Genomic DNA, 21,840 nt, shown 5'->3' on the forward strand with positions numbered 1-21,840 from the left:
ACATTTAAAAATGTTTATGTGCCTGAATCCTGTTATAGCTAACAAAGAAGCTGTAATGCTAACACACAAGTAATACTTCGAAAATGTGCAGTAAAATTCAGGATCAGTTAATACCAGCATAAGAGAGGGGCATATCTACTCAGAAAATCTCATTCTTGCTGAGAAAGCAGAATTCATCAGATCCTTCTAAAATAAAGTTTCAGAACATACATATGAAATCCAAGCAGCTGTTGCATTCAATTGTGTTTATTCCTAATCAAAAAATACTGTTGTTTTTGCACAGAAAATTTATAGGAGAGGGGATTGAAAATGTATCAAAGAAAACTATAGGTAACAGTGGAAGTAAATGTATTGTTGAAGACCACTCCCAATAAATAACCAGATTATTGAAAAGTATTTTTCCTGAAATTCAAATTGATCAATCACTATGCTTTTATTTATTTTTAATATACCTTTCCCTCGCTGCCTTTTCCTGTTTAAAAATCTGATTGTTTTCAAATACTTTTTACTTTGGCTGTAACATCTTATTTATGCAGAAAATGCATTGCCATTGAAAATGTCCAACCAGCTTTTTTTCTGTGAGGATTCAAGAGATCTCTTCAAGAAATATTAGCAAAATGTCTTGTCACTCAGGCTCTGCCATATGTAACCAGAAATATTTATTCTCTGAAGAAATCTCCATTGCATAATGAAGACACCTTCCATTTTTCTGCACTCAAACACATGTATCTGCCAACTTTGACCAAAGAAAGGTCACTTATTCATTTGCATAAAAGCAAATATATTTGCATAAATTAAGATCTACCTTGATCTTGAATGCATATTCTGTTTTTCTTGGTGACATGGGATAGGAGACAGCAACAACTTATAACAGTGCCTGGCTTATGTGAAATTCCACAGTGAAGTGAATGTAGATCCTTCCGTGACTCTACCTGAATGCTCACAGGTGTTAATGAGATGACAGCAGACAGCACTGCTTCTGCTCACCTCTCTCGAAGATGAGAGACTATTTCTTCCCCACTTTGCTGTGCAAAACTCTACTGAAGTCATGGAAACAAATTTATAGGTGTGCAGAGGTCCACTTTGGATGAGAATCCAGACTGAAGTAGTCAAAAATGGGTTTTGAAAAAATCTTCAGTAAATGAATGCTCCTGAGATTTTCTTACAGTACATTTCTGTTCACTGAAGTTTACCCATGGTGGAAAGGTTGTGATACATTTGGATCCTCTAACTCAATGAAGATGGCAGAGAAAATTCGAGACTCTCCTGACTTTTGGAACTTAAACATTCAAATGAATTTCATATTCCAGGAAATATCTAATAAAATCACTGCAGCTAGCATAGTTCAAATTGCTGATATATTCAGAAGAAATTTAGAGGTGTCAAAGTGAGGACATGCTGGGCCAGCCTCTGCTACTGCTCCAAAACAACAGTGGCACAAAGTCCTATGCTAGAAAGCCAAGGGGCTAGGTCATGCACTCAGGGCTGACCTCTGGCAAAACTGCTTAAGAAACCCTCTAAGCAGTTCCAGTCTAGCCCTTTAGATAAGCTGTGTGGTTACTTTCACCCTTAAATCCACTTAAACGTGAGATTTACGAAGGGATGGATCTCAAAAACAAATTCCTGCAAGGGGAAACCCACTTCCTTTTTTTTTTTTTTTCCTTCCCTCTCTTTTTGCAAAGGATTTTTTTTTTTTTAATCAAAACAACACACAACCAAAGATTGACTTTCTGCATGTGCCACCACAGGGGGTGGGTAGCAGATGGCATGGCTAGCAGTGTGTAGCCTTTCCATTTACCTGAACGCCGACCTGTTAGCTCTGAGAGAAACGACTGCTGTCAGCTCTGCTAGTCTGAGTAGGAATTGGATTGCTCACCCAGTGCCCATTGCTGTGATCTGCCCTTCTTAGGTACAGCTGCTGTCCGTGCTCACAAGCAAGACACAGGGCCAGGCCCACAGCACCAAATACCCCCTATGGCACAGGTCACTGAGATGGGTCTATGCACCAATGCAATGCCAAGAACAGGGTCTAGCTGAGCCTCATGTTAATTGCCAGCACACCAGGCATTAATGCCCAGATTACATCTAATTAACCTGTGCAAGCTGCGCTCACCAGGCAGGTGATCAGAATAGGAGACACCAGTAAGCTGTAAGAGGAATCAACAAAGTTTTTCTGGGGAATGATGGGAGAGGATTTACCTTTATTTTATTTTTAAAAATTATTTTATTTTTTCTTCTCCTCTCACTTCACTTGTGCCCCTGCTAGTTAGTTGTCATAACAACTAACTGCTAGTTGTTACGACACGCGTATGCCAAAGCACAGGAACTACCAGGGCAAAGCCGGTCACTGTGAGGCCATTCCTGAGCAGCCACCCTGCAGCTTTTGAAATCAGCAGCTGGGTGGCTTCGTGGAGGTGGCCAGTGTGGGCTTCTCCACCTGGCTGGCTGTGGTGGGCTGTGGGACAGCTGGGACAACCCTCCCTGCTGCCCCTTTCTGGCTCTGCTGGGCCCATGCTGCCTCATAGGCGGGCTGGTCTGCGGGCAGCTGTGTCAGGCACGGCTCGGTGGAAGGTTTTGCAGAAGTACAGAGCCGTGATGGTGATGACATGACAAATGAAAGCAAAGCAGCTCTTGGCTTAGGCACTGAAGCTGTTTATTACCTGCAGCTGTGACAGGCTTCAGGGGCGTTGTCTGGTGGTTAACAGCGCAGGTTGCAGAGCTGAGAAAAGGAGGGGAGCAGACTTTTTGTGCCAGAGTTTGGCCTTCCTGAGAGGAAGGCCTGATTCTGATTTGACCTGGAGCAAAGTGGGAGAAGTCCTAGCAGATCCATGGAGAACTTGGCTCCTTGTTTCTAGAAACACTGCTCCAGCAGGAGTGAGCTGCTGGTAGCCCTGCACCTGCATGAAAGAATTGTGGGATCCACCCCATCCACCACAGGCAGCATTAAGCAGTGGGGCTGTAAGAAAGGGACAGCTCATAAGCTCAAACCTTTGATGCTATCAAGTAGATGCATTTCTGTTTCAGTATTCAACAGGTGCTTTTGGAAGGCTGAAATAGTGATTTGGGGGTTGCAGCTGGACTGGACATAGCACAGTGAAATCCTTGTTGGTACTAAGCTGACATAATTAAACAAAATGAACAGCGTGTTTATTTTATTGTAATCTTGTAACAGCAGCGATGACTTCAGTGTGGGGTCTTTTCTCAGCACGAAAGATGAGCTGAGGGTTGACAGTCCCTAGGGTGCCGATCACTCCAAGGCAGTCATGAAGACGTGGAGCCTTTTAAAAGGATTCCTTGCTGCCTGCCAAGGTTCAGAGGGAACGGTCCCAGAAGTCCTAGGCATGGCCCTCTGTCACCCAATGCATTGCCTCCCAGGCAAAACTGTTTTCTTCTGGCATTTTTAGCAGCATGCCTGTTCTCATTGCAAGTTTGCTTCCGCTGTGGTTTTGTAGCATGTTGCCTTCCATGCTGGTAGGGCCAACAGAAGGGGAAGTAGGTGGGGAAATGCCACTCCTGTTCCTCTGCCAAAAGCAGAGGAGAACTCTGCCTTCTATCTTTAGCTGGGGGGAAGCAGCATTCCCTCCTGCTTCCCTTTCCTGTGCTGCTGCAGGGAGGGTTCCCAGTGCTTTGGGCCACTTCAGCTGGATGACAGGAGGAGCAGGTGGCTGTTGGGCAGCTTGGGGACACTCGGAACTTCTCCTTCTGTGTGCCTGCCCTTGCCCGAGTCTCAGGGGTTTTGCGCCAAAGTGCATACAATAAGAATCAGGCCCGGGGAAATGCACAGACACTTAAAACTTAATTTAATAAAACTGCCATTGCACGACAGTAAAAAGAAAAAGACATTAAAAAGAATGTTTTCATGATTTTGAAGGCAGCAGGAACATTTTGGCACCTCTGTGGTCCATAGCATGTTGCCCTGGTATATTTATTGAGTCACTATGGTGATGTGTTAGCTCCTGGCTAAATACTTATCAGACAAATATCCCATAATGCAGAAACATCAAGTCATTATCAGAACTTGGAAGAAGAAACTAAAACCAAACTAAACACAAAATAAAGCAATATTCTACAAACAAGTGATCTGTCTGATGCTAGTCTTCTGCTAGAGGCATCTCCATTAAGTTCTGGTGACAGCAGATGGAAGACGGGACACACAGAGGCCTCTAGGAAAGCTCCTTCTAGCCTGTGCTAAAGTTGCTTTTAACTACAATTACAAAGTCAATTAGAAAATCATTTCAGCACTAATGAAACAACGAATGATTGATGCTTAATGGGCTTGGCAGGCAAGCCAGCCCAGTAAATACAGCTGAACAAAAAAAGGCAATTCAAAGTTAAAAGATGTCAAAAGTTTGGGATTTTATGTGTATGTGTGTGCATATATACGTATATATATATATATATTATATATATGCTTTCCAAGTTAAAAGCATTTCAGTTTGGGCTTGCAAATGAAAAAACCTTTAAAGACAGCTGAGTTCATACCTCCATCTGCTGATGCTGTGGAACCCCAAATGGGAGCAGGCTGGCACATCCAGGTCCACATCCCTGCTGGATTTGGAGCGCCTCATAGTCTAGATCAGATCAAAGGTGGTTTTTATCCTCTTCTCCAGGTAGAAGTGTGCTCAGTGCAGGACTAGTGGTGAAGAAAGCATAAAAACATATCTACATATGGGCATATTTCTATCGCTCTTATGTCCTGGATGTCCTGTCCTGGATCTCCTTTCTACATGTAATTGCAGACCTGGAAAGATACGATTTAACTGCAAAATCGCAGTAGATATTGCAAATGGACAGATTGAAACATTTATTTATTTAAGATTGCTTAAAGCATCCTTTCACTCACCAGAAGACCCTTTATTATTATTATTATTACTTTATTTATTTTAATCCAGGCATATGTGGGCTGTATTTTACAAATGTTACAGGCTTAAGCTGCCCTGAGAACACACCACCTTCCTTACTCCTGGGACCCACGGGCCGGGTTTTCTCATAATGTGTTTGGTCTGTCTCTGGAGAGGCTGCTGTAAAATGATTGCTGAGTCCATCTCCAGTTCACTCCTCCTAATTAAACACCTCTGGTTCAGTGCTCTCTCTCTCTCTTATTTTTTTCTTTTCTTTTCTTTTTTTTTTTTTTTTTTGGCTAGATCCAAGAGGATATTATTTTTAGCTCTGGAGGGTTAAAGGGGAAGGGAATTGTGCCAGAATCAGGTTGTTAGGAGATGGGGAGAGAGGAAAAAATGCTGGGGGTGGGGGAGATCTGCAATGATTAAAATTCCATCTAATAATAAGACAGAAAGCTCTGGTGCATGGGCCCGGCCTAAATTAAGCTCCTGAATTAGGAGTGCTTTCCAAAAATTCCTCTCTAGACAATTTAATTAGGCGACAGGTATTTCCGGAGTCACGCGGTGGTTCCATTTGGCAGTAAATAAAGACTCCAAGAATTTTTACCCTAGAATCCAATGAAGCGAACAAAACAAAACGTTCAGCAGGAGACAGAGCGGCGTGTTGGGAAACTGGCCCGGCTCAGCGCCGTGGGCACACTGTCGGCAGCATCCCCTCCACCCCCTGCCCAGCTCCGGTAATAAATGGCATACCGGCACAATCCCGATTAGGGGGCCAGGAGGTTAATCTCGAGGTCGCTGTCTGATAGAGTCCATATCCCCTCACCGCATGTCGCAACCTATTGATAATCTTGGGGCTTGCTATTATTTAGTGTCAGGGCTGGATTGAGGTGTACACTCTGTAGCCCTGGCACAAACGATGTGATCCATCTCAGTCAGATTTGCTCTTTCCATATGCTGCTTGCCCTCACTGGCCCCCTCCCTCTCTGGTGCAGGGATGAGGGATGCAGGATCCCCAGCCCCGCACTGACAAAGCCCAGGAGAGGTGAGGTCCTCATGTTGGACAGTCTGCAGGAGGGGAAGGAAAGGGGCTGGAACTGCAAGAAAACCCTCTTGCTAGCCCAAACGATCAAACCATTTATCTTTCATTTATAAATATTAATAATAAAAGAAATAATAAAGCCAATGATTTCATTTCTTGGTGTAAGCGATCTTTTTAGCTCATAAAAGCAAGATGTATGCATCTCCATACAAAAGATCCACCCAGACTTTGCTATGCTGAAGAACATGTAGTGACACAAGTTGTGACTTTTACCTGAAATGTATCGCTGTTATTTCCTCAGGCACAAGTATGACTGTAACACAGTAGGACTACTGATAGGAAAATTGGGATTTTCCAAATATCCCAGAAAATATTCCTTCTAGCTACACTGATTTTTCAATTTTCCTTAATACCACTTCAATTTCTTGGAAATATTACGTGTGAAAATATTCTTTAGATTTCCTTGAAGTGGCAAATAGAGAAATTAAACACAGGACCTGTCAAAGGAGTGCCTGAGCCATAGGCACCCAGCTTCCACGGGTCTGTGTGGCATCATGAAGTGGCATCATGAAGTGACATCAGGAGTCCTTGCTGGAGAGCAATGTCTTCATCGGTAGCATTCCAGGCATCAAGGGCTGGTTGGACAAATAGGCTGAACAACACGACTCCAAGACAAGCAAGCAGAATGAGAGGAAACTTGGAAAATTCTAGTATCACTAGCTAATTCCTAAATATTTTTAATGTGTGACAGTCAACTCAGTGCCCATGGGAGGAGCGTTTGTTTCTCATGTGGGTGTTCTAACCTTTAGCAAACACAGTCTCTAGTAACTACTAGCTATTGCCAGGAAGAATTGTCTAATGCTTCTGGAAATGGCATGGGTTTGCACTCCTCGAGCCAGGCATCTTGGCCTCCGAGCAGTCCTCTGCCTTGCTTCTTGAGCCGGTGTCTGAGTGTCCAGATTAGGAGGATGCTGGTGTTAAAGCATCAAGTCTTGCACCAGGATGGAAGAACAACAAGTACTTCATTTCATTCCTGTTTTTAGAGAACTTTGAAGTTATTTAAATGCATCTGTGTTCCCATTTAATATGTAATAATGATTTCATTCAAATCTGAAGGGATTCCTCTAGAGGCAAGAGTTATTATCCCACATTAATTAAATATCCATTGATTCCTAAAACAAAGGAAAACACTCATGCTTATTGAGATTGTACTGTGATATTCAATGCAACGTGGATCTATTGTATGGTTTAATCCTCTGCAAATTTGCACTTAATAAGGGATAGTTAATATACAACAAAAGATTCATTAAACAAATGTAATCAGATGCCAAAAGAATCAGTGGAAATGGGGAAAAGGTGAATTGATGGTTAGTTTAAAATCAGACTAGACAGAGCTCTAGCCGCTGAATTCAAAGACACTTTGTATTTGAAATCACGTGGAGCAGTTCCAGCTCCATACTTCTGCACAGAAAACCACTTTGTACTGCACATGGGATGCTGTGGTGACCCTTACAGACCATGCTACTGTGGAATGAATCTTATTTCAATTGCTTTATATGATAAAACAGCTCCTTTGTTCTGCCTGCAACACCTAACTTTCCCAGTGCTTTGTATAAGGTCAGCTCATCTGACACATTAAGGGAGCCCTAACCCAAGTCAGCAAGCCCAGAACAAGTTGCTGCCTTGATTAACTTGATTTTCTTCTGTACATCCACCCCTTAGACCTGAACATATATGGTCATTACCTGAGGCCTTTTTTTGCACCCATGACTAATACCAAATTGGAAGTCAATTTAAAAATACCATTATGAATATCAAGTCCTTTTTATGCGATAGACATCGTTTTTCCCTTGGCCAGTACATATTCAGAATTACTTGAAAATATATATTAACTTTTTTTTTTTTTTTAATGTAACTTGTTTTTGGTTTTGTCAACAAGGGTAACATTGAGGTCTCGTATTTATACAGCTAAGACATTTTAAAGTACTATTTGGAACAGTTACCAAGTCTGAGAGTCAAGGCTGGAAAGCATTAGTCCAGAAACTCTGCTTAATATGCACTTGATGATATGTACTATAAAACCATTGCCTGAAAAAAAAAAAAAAAAAAAAAAAGGGGAGGGGGGGGAAGAAGAGAGAGGAAGAAAAAAAAAAAAAAACAACCACCCTCTCAGCTCTCACTTACCTGAATTACAGCTTCAGAATTCTTCCCCCATATTCACCATATGCACTGCTGTTCATCCAAGTGTTGGGTTTCCCATAGTGCTGCCAATCTGGAAAGTAAAATATTAAGGCATGTAAAAAACAATGACTCCTGCCCATTAATTGTTTATTTTTTCATTTTGTTCCTGCCTAGCACGACATCTTCCATCTGAGAAAGCCATTAGCACTGGGAAGACAGGCATTGAATAAGCATTTTGCTGGAAATGGGACGTTTGCTTTCTTTGGAAGGTGAAAGTGGTGGAAGAAACAGAATTTGACAAAAGGGTGAAACTGCAGAAAAAAAAAAGGGGGGGGGGGGGGGAAGGGCATGGAGTGACAAGCATTCTTTCTTACCATAAGGACCCTGCTCAGAGCTTCGTGCATATACACACCTTACATCTCTTTAGGTGCTTTGAAATCTCTTTGTCCTGGAATGATGCTATGGATTCAGAGCCTCTGAGCTTTTTTTTCTGAATGACTCTATCATATTGTTTGTGTTGCTAAACTTGGCTTTAATGTAAATTTGAGAAGGATAGCCCTGCACTGATCAGAAAGCCCCAGAGGTCCCTGTGTGCATGAAGGTGATGTGCCCTCTGTCACACACTGCTCTGCCAGAGTCCCTTCGCTTTGCTCCTCTGTGCCTTTCCTGATATTTCTATCTAATTCTGGTCAAATAACTAAAAAAAAAAAAAGACAAAACAAAAAAAAAAAAAGACACTGCAGACTTCATTCAGATATAAATTTGATTTGTATGACCCTTCCCCACACTTTTCCCCTCTGATGTGTTATACAAATACTTGAGACATGTGAGTTTCACTTGTGTGGAACCTGGTGAAGGTTAAAGTTGGAGTGGCTGCATTCAGAAGGTTATCGTTATTCAGAAAGTTATCGACCTCTCTTGAAGAGAGTCACAGGAGATGGAAGCCAAGAATAAACTGTCTTTAGGTCAGGGTCAGGGAGAACTCATGGACCTTTTCTCTTATATCATAAAAAGAATCATACCCCCTCCCAAACAAACAAACAAAAACAACAACAAAAAAAGCCAAACAAAAAACAACAAACAACAAAACACAAGAAGACTGGAAAGAAGGTCATGGGATTGTATGGACCATGGACTGTCCACAAAGCAGGACTACTTCAGTGGATGTCTCACCTGGCAGATGGTTATTTAACCTGTTCCTAAGTCTCCAGCAGTGAAGATCTGGTGCCCAAATGTTTCCATGCGATGCAGATGTGGAGCACTTGTCCCCCCTCCTTGACCTCAGGCTGCTCACTTGTGTGCCCAAAATTTCTGAACCAGACACAGACCAGGCACAGCTGGGCCAGAGGGGTAATGGGTGGGGTGTAAAATTCCTCAGAGTAGGACTAGCACTGGGATGACACTTTGTCTCAGTCTCTCCTTTTAGTCACAACTCATTTTTTTTTGTGTTCATTTGTGTTTTGTTTTTTTTCCACCAGGAGGTAAAAAGTTTAGTCTTGGCATGTAGCAAGAGCAATACAGAATCCTTTCCACTGCAGCTCAGAACAGGCTGGTCAGACAGCACAAAGGTAAATCCAAGATTTTGTTGTACCCTCTTTGTTCCCTCTCTTATTATGCTCAGTTTCCACTTGGCATTTGTTACAGATTCAGGGCTAGTTAGGCCTTACAAAAATAAAAGGGACTTTCTGGCTGTCTGCTGCAGGCCACCGTCTGAGATAGGCAAGGAAAGAAAGTCAAATATAACCTTTGCATCAGCCAGCAGGTCTCAGGAGGGCTGATGGCTCCTCTAGGATACTCCAAGTTTAAAACACCCTTAACCCATCTGTCACAGTCAGCTCCCTTAGCACCCACACACAGAGTGAATTTTGATTTTCTTCCTGACTTGCAAGACTCATAGCTGTCCACTTGTAAGGAGAAATTATGCCTTTTGAGCCATGTAACAAGCTATTAGGTAAATCAGAACATATTTTGAATACTGAACAACATTTCCTCCCAGAGAACTGTTTGAATTCACTCAATATTACCTATTTTAAAAGGGCAAAAGATACCATTGAGTAAACCTGAGAAAGAAATAAATTTGGAGAAATTGTAATCAGACTGTAAACATTTTGCAAGCAAAGAGGAAAAAGAAACAGAGCGAATTAATTGATTAAATTATTTTCTGCAAGTGCTTCTCCTCTTCTTTATGATTCTGTTCCCAGTCTCCTTAGTATTTTTGGTAGCCTCATACCTCAATCCTGACCAGAATCAAACTCTACTGTTCCAATCAGAGATCCTTCTTTCGTGGACATTGCCAATAATATTCAATTAAGTGATGCTTTTTCACTGTTGGCAAATGGTCATTAAAGGAGCAGGCTGAAAACATAAATCCCATTTTCACTTGCAGACCAAGTCAAGTCTTTAGGTGCATTAGGGACTGGTGTGTTTGCCCTTTGCCTTGCTTTTTTTGGCTTTCCACCCCCTAGGCGGCAATACAGTTCTCAGGAAAGCGCTTACCACACACAGTCATTAAGCCTCTAGTTTTCCACCTACTGAAGAAGTGCAAGTAACATCTGATCAGCTGTAGCTTAACATCCAGGGACCCTGCGACACAAAGAGATTCTTGAGGATGATAGCAGATGGGGGTTCCATCTGAACCGGAATAGCATTAAAGGTTGGAAGACTTGTTGATCTCAGCATGGTACCTCCCACACTGCAAAGCATTCACCAAGATGCTCACCAGACAGAAGTGTACGTGCTAGAGGCCCCATTCACTGAAATAGCTTCCTGATCAGTGCTTTTGAGCTCAACTTAACTGACAGGAATCCCCAGGAAGGAAGGAAGGAAAGAAAAATATCCTCTTGCTCCTCTGTTCCCCCTCATATTACAACTCAGCACTCTGCTTTGATGCTTTGCTTGAAGAAATCCCTGGTCCATGCCTAGAAGACACCAGGAGACAGTCATGGCCAGTCTCTCACCTTCATTCTGCTTTTCAGCTCTGTTGGATGAGGAGGTTCTGGAGCTTTTCTGGTTGCAATGGCCAGCTGAAATTTCCAGTAGGTGAGTGCCTGGACAGTGCAGCAAGGAGCTGAAAAATGTAAAATCTAGAAGGGAATAATGATGCTGGGATTTCTGAGCTCAGTGTCTGCACACACAGGGCAGCAGCAACACTGCTGTACAAGTAAGGGAAGGAAAGCAACATCTGGCACTGCTCTTACCCAGCCAGGAGGGAAGCTGATGCGGAAAGCGAAGGGAAGAGGGCGAATCTGGAATTTCAAATACAAAATGAAGAATGGGTATGGTTCATGCAGATAGGGTGCGCTGTGAGTGGCTTTCTAATTACCTCCTCCTGGCCGTGGTAAGCAGGGAAGAGAGCAGCAGTAAGCCTGCTGCAAGCTGCAGGGGTGGTTTGATTTGGTTCGTTGAGCTAGGAACCTCAGAAAGAGTGAATTATGGGCAGTTTTGTGTAAACCACTTCAGGTGAAGAAGGAGGCGGTTGTGATTGATGCCAAGAACTTACTGAGCTGAGGTGAAAAGTGTTTGTGTATTTCAATGTAGCGTGACATATAAGCCCTTCCAGTTACAAGGTGCTACCTAGCGTAACCCTAGCAAGCGGGTTGCCTTTTCGTAATGCTAACCTGTGATGATGAAGGTTTCAGCCTCATGTAATGTCCCTTACTTGAATTTTTCATTCTCTTTCCCAGCAGAGCTCAGTCCCTCAAGCTGGGAGTATGAAAACAGAGGTAAGAAGCCATTGTCTGTCTTCACTTTGGTGTAGGCTGAGCATTTACTGCAAAAGACTGCAGTGGCTTTTCCAGATCATGCTTCTTCCAAAACTTGTCTGCACCTACTTTTACGAATGTTAGCAGTCCCCTTGACCTTCACAGCTGTGCTGCCCAGAGCCTCCCCTAGCTGCTGAGGGACAAGGTCAGGACAACACTCAGGCACTGATGTCCGGCCCCAGTAGCACTCTTCTGCTGGGAAGGAAACTAACTGAGCATGGTGGAAAAATAACGTGCCCAGAAAAGGAACCTGCCCTTTCTCTTAGTCTGAAAACAAGAAAGCTGTGGATTTGTTTCATCAGCATAACACCAAAACAGCTGACATTGTGTCTTTGAATACGCAGACCAAGGGGCAGAGGATATTGGTGCAAAGGAGGAACGGCTCAGGGAGACACAGCTGTAAGACACATTAGCAGAGCATGCTACAACATGTATTTTCTTACTATCGGGTTGCTATTTCGCAAAGAGTAAATTTTCTTTCTAGCATGTCATTTGAAAGCTAAACTGTAATATGAAAGGCTATCAAGCAGTAAAGAGAAAAGTTAAAGAAATACCTCTTAGAGATCCCTAGACACAACATTCTGGTTAACTCTGATTAGGTAAATGAACAATTAGTGCATTTTCTTTCCTCTACAAAGGCGTCTGTAGTATTCATGAGCAAAATTAAGCATGCCATAAATAAAGATGATTATTGGATATCAATGCCTCTCTTAAAAGTGTATCTGTCCCCAAAAGGAGAAAATCTACTTATTTGATCTCCATGATATTACTATTGTACTCCTCTGAGTAGCAGTGGTGGAACTCATGCATATGATTAAAATCAGCTTTACCAACAAAGTATTTAATATAAATACAGTGTTTTTAAAACCAGAATTGTCCTCAATGAAATAAAGAAAAGCAAACAAACACACAAACAAAGAAGAAAACAACAACAACTACAATAACAAAAAGTCTAAACCATCTACCATAATAGCCAAAGTGGAAGAACTTTTTCTTCATATTTGATCTGGAGATTTTGAATACATGAATGTGTGAATGAAGGACAAATGCGCCTTGCAGACTAATCGGAGCTAGAGGTCATGCCATAAGTTATTGAAAAGGTAATTTTTTCTAGAGATGTAATATGGTTTTGAATTTGACCTATGACTTCTCAGTTGTTACCCGTGACCCCAAATAATCCAACTTCAGCTTCTTGAAGGCTATTAGGAGTTGAAGGTCATGCCATATGTTTCCACATTTCCAAGGTAAAGTGTTAGGCCAAATTACAGGCCACTCACAAAATCTGTAGAAATAACCTGGTGAACAAAGCATTGCTTGATGGCTCCCATCTAATTGGATGTGATTTCAAATTAACCCATAGTTGAGCAAGCATCTAGCAGATTTTGCTTCCTTATTTGTTTTACTGAAGAGAAGGAAGAGATGATAATTAGCTACAAAATATTTTTATAATTTTTTAAATTCAGATATCTTTTTACTAAAAAAATCTATATACCACGACCTGTGCTCATACAAATACCAAGATTTTGTATTTTTCTAGTTATTTAGGAAAAAAAAATATGAGACTCACTTAGCTCAAGCTTTCACTGTAGTTTCTGATGTTGTAAATACCAAAATTTCTCCATGTGAGCAAGTTGTGTAGGTTCTCCTACAGACTATGGAGAATAGTCAACAGTTCTGAAGCACAATTCATCTCATTTTGATGTGCTTGACTAAAACTGGTCATTAATCATGATTTAGAAATCCCTGTTTCTCTCCATTGATTTGACCATAAATGAATCATGGATGACAGGATCAAGCACAGTTGTCCACCCTGTAGTTGTCTGAAGGCAGGTGAGATGAATCCCTCCCAGGTTTCTAAAGAGATCCATGCCAAAGACAGATGTCCTGTCCAGAGGAAGCTAATCCAAAAGCTTGAAGAAATTCACATTTCCTTTGACTTCCGAGGGAAGTCTGGGACAGCAAGATTGTTAAATACTTACTTTGTTTCTCTTCTCTCTTAATTGTATGTATCATGATTCTCTCCAGCAATTTATCCACAAAGACATGCTAGCTTCCTCTCAGCACCTGCTGATTTGGTGATCTAATGAATTACAGAATAATTTGCTTCCTAAAGAAGGCTGAAGAATTTCTGACTTGAATGCTTACAGCAAATTACAGTAGTTGGCAATTGGACATTTAAGGTTGTCATTCGGGGCCAATTGTTGCCCCCCTGCATACACTAAAGCTGAATTCAGGCCAGCGCTTGGGTCAGATGAGAGAAGTACTGTGTTAGATTCCAGTCCCGTGTAAGTGTTGTGAACCTAGAGTGATTTCAGGAACAAAACATTTATATGCACATACACTGGTGTGTCTGAGGGCCAAATTTGGGATCTATGTAAACATATTTATTTGCTGTTTTTTTTTTTTTTTTTTTTTTTTTTTTTTTTTTCAGGCAGGTTTTCATTAGTTGAGACTAAGATGCGTTATTGGGAGTTACTGAAACACAAAATATAACTAGGAACTTCAAAACATACTTAACAATTTAGAGTTTTGTAGTATGAAAACCTGGAAAACAAACATAAATCTTTTCTAAAAACAAATCTTTTTTAAACAGAAATATAGGCATTTAAAAATGCTAAGCTTTCAAAATCTTAAACATTTTTACCTTTTAGCCCTATTCACTGTTCACTGGGATTGACACTCATCTAACTTCTCTTATCCTATTTCGCAAAAGCCTAAATACTGAGTTTAATAAAAGCAACAGTTATGTCCATCTATTTCTTCTCCAGGCAAGACTTTTCAAATGTACCACTTCTTGTGAAGCTGCTCTGCCTGGTAACTAAAAGTGCACGTGAGATGAAACTTGCCTGGCCCTCCATGTGACTTCTGATGAACAGAGATGAGCGAACAGAGATGTGAAACTTTGAGGAAAGGGGAAAAAGGGAGGCAGTTTTAATGCTGAATGAGTGGACCATGTTGCCTCATTCTTGCTCATTTTTTATCATCTGATGACTCAGCATCACAATGGGAACAGTGACTCAGCAATTCTTGTAAACCCTGCCCAGTAACTCTTTCCACAAGTCAAGGGATGATGTGTGTGTGTGGTGTTCTTCTAAGTATAGGAAAGCAGCTGAAACAGGTTTGACATCGTACTTTGAGTCCTGGTGATGTCCTGGCCTTGGTTTGAGCTTTTTGTCATCAGTGTGGGTTGGTAGAATAAAATAAAATGTGGACATCTATTTTCTGAGTGCTCTGAAAAAAAATATACAAAAATTAATTTATTTACCTCAAAGTGTTAGTGTGTAAGTATGAAAAATGCAATGAGCCATACCATGCTGAGGAGCAGCTTTGTGCTATGTTGCTGAAAGTGTATGCCCACTGAGAAAAAATGACCAGTCCTGGGGAAGTTCAGCCAATTTACATGGTGCAGATCTAGCATGATGATTGCAATGGTTTCTTGTAACTCTTGCTAGTGCAGAGAGCACAGTCAGCAGAAATGGTGCATGACCAGAATACCCTTACCCTCAGCTTCAAAGTTGAACAGCCTCTGAAGTGCATTACTCAATTGTGTCTTATGAAAAACATTTAGTTATATTATTAGTTTTCAGCATTGCCAGTAGTATGGTCTGTAGAATGTGTCTGAGACAGAGCTCAAAAATGTTGCAGGCTTCTGTTGGGCGATGGCTTGGAGAATGTATCTGCATATGAATTACTGTCAGTGCTGCTGGCTGACAAAATATCTCTGTGGAGATGTTTTCAGCCATTTGAAGTCAAAAGGTTCAATAGCAGGACATCCCCTAAAGCAGATCCAAGTAAAGTACTGTAAACTGTTCCATCTGCACCTGATGCTACTCTTTCATTTTCTTATAGGGAAGAACTCGCTATCTTTCTGTGCAAAACGCTTTTTTTTTTTCTTTTTTTTCCTTTTTTCATATCCACCAGATGAAGTTCCTGAGGGAGATACATCTGTTCTCTGGTAAGAAACATTCTTCTCCTGGGGGCTGCTGACCCACCAAACTGAGAAAATAAGGGCGGTCTTTTTGTAGAAGGAGAATACATCTGAGCTAATATGTCTTTGAGCAAAGAAGAGGAAAAGCAGGAATTTATTTCCAAGGAAAACAAAAAAAAAAGGGGGTCCCTAAAACAGCACTGCACTGAGATAAGAAGGAAAGGTTCCTGTACCCTAATCCCCTGGGTGTTTTTGAAGTTAATCTCAATTCACTACCAGATTTCCCTTCAGAAGTGGGTGTCCTATCTTGCCTTGATGGCAAGATAAAATAGGAGGTCAAGCGGTTGCTTCCTGTTTCTGCAGATGTGCCTTTGGTATACAAGGCCCCACTTTCAATTTGAGCCCACAGCCCTGAGTGATAAGAACAAGTCATTTTGCTTAACTGATCTTGTGCTTCTTTGTAACACCAACTTGTGTAAGTGCATGACGGTGCTCAGTTCCAGCTGCAATATTTCTGACTGAAAGCACAGCTTCTCTTAGCCCAGGGACAATGAGATACTCAGGTAAGGATCCCACAGGGTGTCCCTGGGTCTGATGGTGCCATTTTGGCCAACACTTGGCCATGCATAGACCCAAGTGGTTTATCTGCTGTGCTGTGGGATCCAGCTGATAAAGACTTCAGCAAGCAGAGGAGGCTGAGGGCTCTGCTGGGGAATAAAGAGAATAGTGGGAAAATGCCAAGAGATTATTAGCTTAGCCAAAGATTACACATTTGTACTAGTAATTAAAGTATTTTACATTGGTTGCAGGCTTTGGCAAGTACAACTGACAAAAGATTTCACACATGCATGCATGCGTGCAAGTACACAGCTCTTTTTCTCTCTCACACACACAGAGGCAAGCAGAGAGAATGAAATAAGCCATTAAGAAATATTTCCGCATAATGCAATTATTACAGCTGTATAATTGAATGGGGAAACCATTGATCTGTAGTAGAAAGGAAATTGCTCTTTTCATTGTGTTCCTATGAATATGTGAACATTAATCTCAATCTATAATCAACGTTCATTTCAAATCTGATTGCGTGCCACTAAACACCCGTAGCTATGCTAACATTATGTTAATACGGTTCAACATCATAGCTCCCAGCTTCACAGCACAAATATTTTTCTTTGGCAATCAATAGTAATTTCAGCTGAGTGGATGGAAGTCACGTTTTAATGGTAATCTTTCCTCCAAGCCTCCAAGTGGAAACTCGACTGGTACCTTAACACGGCCGCAGTGCATTGCATGTAATCAGATAAATTAACCTAAAAGAGAGAGAGAGGGAGAAAACACAGATCAGAAATAAAAAGCGGCGCCAAGGAGCTCTACATTTCCCTGATAGATTAAAGTGCTCATTACCATGAGAGAGAGGGAGAGGATTTCAAGAGGGAGAACCGAATTCCTTGGCTGGGAGCTGTGGCTGGAGAAGCAGGAGGTCACAGCGTGCGCAGTGCCTGCGTGGCCAAGGAGTGGGGGCAAGGCAGTGCAGCTAAGGCTGGCTCAGCACCGCCGCTTGGCCAGGCACCAGGGGCTGCATGCTTGGTGCTGGGGTGTGCTGCAGGCTTAGATAGCCCTTATTCTACTTAAACGGCCTTATTCTACTTGTGCATTGCTTTCCTATGTTTGTGAAAAGAAAGTAATAGTTCTTGGCTGTCCCTTGGGGATGCTGTAAAGATTTTGGGGTGATCAGTTCCTGGGGACAGGAGCTACAGAGCTGTGTCACATTCATCAAATCTCTCTTGGCTTTGCTGTCTCATAGAGGTAAAGCTAAGCAACATTTATGCTGCTACTATACTATATCAAACTCCTTTATTTCCTTAATGGCATCTATTTTTAGGTTCTTCCAGAGCTTTTTTTTTTTTTTTTTTTTTCTAATTGGAGGAGCCAGACTACTGGACTGAATTCCTTAAAATCTGACTTCTTTCTGAAGTTGAAAAAACAGTGTTTTCTTTTTTAACAAAATCTAAATAAAAAGTGCTAGACATGTATCACTGTCATCTTCACTGTTACCAGGAGTTTCATAAATTGTTACCTCCACAAATGTATGGGGGCATAAGGATGTAAGGCTAGGAGAACATCTGCACTGATTCAGACCAAGGCACAGCAGATATCTTCTCCTTTGACATGTCCAGATAGCAGGAGTCTAGGGGAATGCAGGAGAGCTCATTGTACATCTAGATATACTTACCCCTGAGCTGTCTCCCAGGATCTGGTGCCCTGTGGCCCAGGCATTTCTTGAGCTATAAATGTTATCTTTATTCACAGCAAAGGGTTTTCTTTTTTTTTAAGGTATATTTTGAATTATTATTTTTTCTTGGTGAATATATATTCCTAAGGTTTTTGTTGTTGTTGTTATTTGCTTGTTTTGTCCAGAAAGTTTTCCAACCCCTTTTTGAACACTTTGAAGCCTTTTGCACCTTCAACTTCCCATATCAAGAATTTCCTTAGCTTAAATACATGATGTGTACAGGAGCAAATTACTTTAAATTCCACTGATCTTAACAAGACTTTTCATGAGCAAATATAAACTGTGGTTTTCCTTGGTAGTAATTATTTTATTTCACATTTTTGATTCCCCACCTTGAGGCAGCTTTAAAAGAATCTGATCTGTAAATCTGTTGTCAGCAGATCTGCCCTATTTCTTTGAAGTCTGGTTCCTCCTAGGTGTCTTCACAGATTTAGATATCTTGACTTCTGAACCCCAAGAGACTCTCCAAACAGACTTAAAAATCTAGCCTGTGTTCTTTCATTTAGTATTGAACAAAGTCCCAGTGTCCCATTACCTCCAAAGGTGTTCTCAGGAGGAGGCAATCTTCTCGGATGCCGTCCCGGGATCCTCACAAAGTTCTGGCAGAGGTCCCCGGGACATTGTTCCAGCTCAGAAAACCTCTCAGCTTTAGTGGACATGTTTTAGGGGGTACATGTTTTAGGAGTCCTCCTGAATCAACACCATTTCTAATTTTGCAGATAGTTATATGAGTTTTTTCCTCTTATTTAGTCCCCCAAAGGTACTGGCTTCCAGCAACCTGCTCAGATTTACCAGTGAGGAAAGCTGAAGCAGCTAGAAAGATGAACTCTGAGGGGACAGGTTCCACAAGATCAGGTTCCTTTTGTGAGAATACCAATTTTCCCTGCTTTGGGCCAGATCGGGAGTCCTTCAAACTGTTTTGCCCTTGCAACTTAACTTTTGATTTTTCATTCTTTGTAGAACCAGAAATTCTGAGTAGTGTGAACTTTACTGTCACTATTGATTTTAAAATTTTCCTTAGTTCTGTTTCATCTCGGTTCCTAGGTTCCTCCTTTCACAACCATCTGTTCTCTACATAGGCAATGTTTAATCACTTGGTAGGCTTGTATTGTTAAAGGTGTCCTGTCAAACTGCATCCAATTCAATAATGCTTCTCCACTTCCTGGAAATATAGGAATTAAATTCAGTTTGATTGACTTTATTATATCTATCGTAGGTCCTTAAGAACAATGTCATTTCAAAATTAACAGGATATATTTGCATGTACATAAGGAGACTGCAGCAAAGAGCAGACCCCTCCTTTCTCTAAGCTGAGCCAGAATTTCAACTGGCTGCCAACTTTCCCCAACACGACAAAGTTGAAAATGTGCCCGAGAGCCAACCCTTTCCTTTCCTCTATTTGATTTCCATGCCCCAGCCACTGTAGACCTGACCCCAGGACCTCCTTGCTCTACAAATGGATGTTGTACTCCCCAAGCTGCTCGAGAATTGGAAATGCAGTGTTTGTGGATGTGATGACTTGCAGAGCAGGTGAGTGTTCAGGAACAGTGGCTCAGCAGCCTCTCCATGTGTTCCTGAGAAAAGGAGAACCAGTATCTCCTGCTTGCTGCAGGTAATTCAAGCCCCATGGTTTATGGGCTGATCCCCACTGGTGTAAGCTGGGTTGGCTCTGCCGGTATCAATGGAGCTGAGCTGCTTTGCACTCTGGCTGAGGAGTTCTTGTGCTATCTTGGAGCATGGGTAGGATAAAAGAGATGCTGTAGCATGACAATTAAAAGTCCTTCACATGCTGTGGATAATCTGTGCCATTCCCCGCCCTTTTGGAGCCAAGTAAAGTTGTCTCAAGATTATGAGCCTTAGATGTTTAGAGCAATTTTGACTGGATCAGAGGTTATAGCCTCTGCTTTTTAACATTCTGCTTTTATTTGCAGGCTATGAAGTGTAATAGTTCACCATTTTGGTTTAAGTATCACAATAAAAGTCAGTGAGATGGAACAGGCAATAAGCAGCCGTTTTACATCAGCGCTGCTGAGACAAAGTGCTTAAGTCTTCATTAACCTACGGAGGAAGGAGTTACAGAAAAGACACTAGAAATAAAATACCAGGGATGGGGCTCGAATCTCTTCTGGAATTGCACAGGCAGCACCTAGCAAGGCTGATCTCAGGTGCGAATACCTCCGGGTGTCCGTGCTGTCATGCGGAAAGCAGAGAGGTGATGCTGCACCGCGCTGCATGGCTGGCACCATCGTGTCCGGCTGTGTCGCTGCTGATGGATGACATCCCACCAGGAGCTGAAGTGAGCTGAGGTTCAGCTGCAGGGCTCTGAGAGCTCAGCAATGGCATTTCTGTGTGGTGCATTTGCAGCATCTCTTTGTTCTTCTTCAGGGCTTCTATTGGAATGAAGTCTGCTGGATCTTCTGATGCACGGCACTCTGCCAATGGTCTGGGTGTTCCTAGGTGTAGTCCAGAAGGTGGGATTACAGTGGTTGGCAGACACATTTCAGATTTCTAGGGACAGGACACAAGAATAGCAATGTCAGTTAGCTCAGGGCATGCTGCTAATATTTCTGAACTAACGTATTATTTCACTACTTTTCAATTATTTAGATCTTTCCTAAGATATATTCATTAAACTTACAAAATCCTACCAGAAGAATTCACAGAAAGTAATGCCTAGTAAGAAGAGGCAGGCAGCTGGGGAACTGAATGCTAATCTCTAAGATTTGTTGGAGGTTCAGGTGAAATCCTCTCCAATATCCATTCGGCAAGAGCACAGCTCCTCACTCTTGGAAACATGGCCATGCTTTGACTGCATCTGATGGTGGAAGAGTTAGGCCAGCTGTGAAATATTAAAATAATAATAACCATAGCAATATAATAATAATAATAATAATAATAATAATAATAATAATAATAATAATCTCCCTCCCATCCCCTGGGCAAGCTCCACTGCCAAGAACACAGTGTAACGCTGCTGACACCCGCTTGCAATCTGGCCTGAAATCCATTTCTCTTCCTTCAGACTGAGGCAGAAGAAACCTGTGGCCTAGTTTTCTGGGCTAATGTGTGGATAATGGGTCCAGGGAGCTGCCCCAGGGCTGTGGTGGACACGGCATGGGACTGGGGAGGACATGTGCCCAGATGTTTGTCCAAGCACATGCCACCCATCCTAAACTGTGCTAGAGAACTGATGTCACTTCTGTCCTACCCCAGGGAGCATCTTCAATGCAATAATGAGGCAAATGGCCTCTCCTATGCACCAGCACGGGCATAAAGGCAGAATGGAACTGCAAGGCTGGGGCTGGAGGAAGCCCCAGATCAGCTGAAAGGATTGCTACCTTATGCCCAGTCCTGTGTATTATATACAGAATATAATTCACTGCCCATTCTTCAAAAGGTCTCACTGAGATTGCCCCTACTTACTTTTCAGTATAACACATCTTGTTTCCCTTGCCTGGGGGAAACACAAAGTAGAAGCCCTGAAAATTTACTGTTCTGGCTTATTGCTTAAAAGAGATTCTGGCACTTACTGTGCCACGCTCGTGTCTCCTCCTTGTCCCATGTTTTGCAATGTGTGAGTACTTGCAACATCTTCTGCAATCTGTGTGGGATCTCTTTGTCTGCTGGGCTTCTGTTTGAAATCCAGCAAAACTGTTACAAACTTTCCCAAACACAGCCCCTGCCTATGATGTGATTCACTTTCGCCCCATTCTCATTCTAAATTTGCTCATTTTTTCAGGCCAGTTAAACACCTCCTTCTGAATGCCGAAAAATAACAAGATGCATTTTTATTT

General features: G+C 42.0%; 1 long non-coding RNA gene across 1 annotated transcript; it reads right to left on the minus strand.

Moving 5' to 3' along the window:
* Positions 1-4,186: 4,186 nt before the first annotated feature.
* Positions 4,187-13,942, minus strand: LOC137865633 (uncharacterized). Its single transcript, XR_011102028.1, has 3 exons — positions 13,805-13,942; positions 8,068-8,155; positions 4,187-6,916 (listed from the first exon to the last, which is right to left on the minus strand). It is a non-coding gene; the product is annotated as an uncharacterized lncRNA (long non-coding RNA).
* Positions 13,943-21,840: the final 7,898 nt, after the last annotated feature.

Source organism: Anas acuta, chromosome 16, assembly GCF_963932015.1.
Source record: "Anas acuta chromosome 16, bAnaAcu1.1, whole genome shotgun sequence".
Taxonomy (NCBI): Eukaryota; Metazoa; Chordata; class Aves; order Anseriformes; family Anatidae; genus Anas; species Anas acuta.